Here is a 2,006-nt window from a genome sequence, read left to right on the forward strand (position 1 = left end):
AGAATTCCTTGAAATTTATCAAACAATCATCAGAAGACATGGAACCTACCTTTCCCATGAATAATATAATTGATAAAAGACTTGATTATATTTCTGCAAGTGAATTTGAAGAATAGTTCTCACAAAGATGCTTTAAGGCTGGAGAGATGGCTCAGCAGTTGGGAGCACTGGATTCTCTTCCAGAGTACCTACATGGCAGCTCACAACTGCCTGAAACTCCTGTTTCAGGGGAGCCAGTGCTGTCTTTTGGCCAGTGAGGACACTATACTCATGTAGTATACAGACATATATGCAGGCAAATATTGATACATATATAATTTTTTAATTTGAAAAAGAGAGCTGCTCCATGATTTTGCCATTTCATTTCTATCTTGGTGGTCACCTTGGAACCATTACTTTTTTAAGCCCCCTAATCAATAAAATTCATTGTAGGACACAAGATCTTCTCTTTCTATATTGTTAGAAAGCTTCTGAAGGCTTAATTAAGAGTATTGAAACGCTCCCTGGTGGTCTAGTGGTTAGGATTCGGCGCTCTCACCGCCGCGGCCCGGGTTCGATTCCCGGTCAGGGAAGCCTTTCTTAGCCGGGCGTGGTGGCGCACGCCTTTAATCCCAGCACTCGGGAGGCAGAGGCAGGCGGATCTCTGTGAGTTCGAGGCCAGCCTGGGCTACCAAGTGAGCTCCAGGAAAGGCGCAAAGCTACACAGAGAAACCCTGTCTCGAAAAAACCAAAAAAAAAAAAAAAAAAAAAAAAAAAAAAAAAAAAAAAGAGTATTGAAGTAGAGCATATATGGTGGAAAGACTCATATTCTAAAACATGCTCCCCTATCATGAAGAGCATTCTACATATTTTATTTTATGGCCTGTTTCTCCTTATGAGAAATGGAGTGGAGAATTGTCACAGCTTTGTCTATTTAGTCCCCAGCCTGCCCAAATGCTCCCATTTCAATGGTGTCAATGTTCATGCTGAAGTGGTGTTGAACTTGGGTAGACTGTCTGCCCGCTGTCAGTGGGGAGACACCACATGTGAGGTGCTAACTGAGGAAAGAATCCTGTTGTTCCCACAAAGCCGCTCTTGCTGGTCTACTACCTGCGTCATTAACAATGATAAATGACAAAGTTGAAGGACAAGAGGTGCATTTGGCAGATTACCCTGGAATAAGGCAATGAAATGTTCTAATGGCACTTGGATTGGCCTCAGCCATTCTATGTGCAGAAATCTCTGACACATTTGGTGCCAAACTGTTGAACTTCCCTCTCCAAGAACGAGTGATCTTCAAAATCTACCTGGCTCCTCAGAGCCAGTCAGTAAGTTTAAGTCTGCCAGACTTTCCCTGATGTCAAGAAGTACCACTGTTTCTGGTGTTTAATAAGTCTTTAATAGACGTGTATTCTTTTTATAAATGTCTGCCAAGACTTCCCATATTTTATAACTGAATTTTTCATCTATTATTCCAGTCTACTGAGCTCTGTTGAAGCTGCCTCTGTGATCCAACAGATAATTAATTTCAGCTTTATACCAGCTCAGAGTGTGAGCAACATATCCTCAGGCCCATCAGGCCCTGGTTTTCTCATCCATGAAGTGGGGATAATTATAACATCAAATCCAAAATTTCCCTACCATTATCACATGAGTTAATTTGTCGAAATTTTGTAGTAAATTCCCAGTACCTTAAATACCATTGCTGTTATCATTATCCAAACTTGAGACTAAGTCCTACATCCCAGCATCCAGGCAGATATAAACCTCTTCCATGGACCCATGGGCTCATCATCAAAATCCTTTAGTGTCCTCATTTATCCCATGGCATTACTGTTGTTGGGTAGCACCATAGTTATCCTTCTTATGAGAAGGAAAATAAGAGATTTTGTTCCATATATTCCTCAAATCAAGGTGTGACATGAATTCTCAGGTTAAAATGTAGATAACTGAACTCTGAACACGAAATTTGCATTGTTATTTCCTCTGTGAACATCTGACATTCTGAATCTTTAGAGACTCTTCAA

The 2,006-nt window shown here is 40.8% G+C and overlaps 1 non-coding gene across 1 annotated transcript; it reads left to right on the forward strand.

Moving 5' to 3' along the window:
* The first annotated feature begins 500 nt into the window (after positions 1-500).
* Trnae-cuc (transfer RNA glutamic acid (anticodon CUC)) lies at positions 501-572 on the forward strand. The gene has a single exon. It is a non-coding gene; the product is annotated as a tRNA-Glu (tRNA).
* The last annotated feature ends 1,434 nt before the right edge of the window (positions 573-2,006 follow it).

The sequence above is a fragment of the Peromyscus maniculatus genome, chromosome 11, assembly GCF_049852395.1.
Source record: "Peromyscus maniculatus bairdii isolate BWxNUB_F1_BW_parent chromosome 11, HU_Pman_BW_mat_3.1, whole genome shotgun sequence".
Lineage (NCBI taxonomy): Eukaryota > Metazoa > Chordata > Mammalia > Rodentia > Cricetidae > Peromyscus > Peromyscus maniculatus.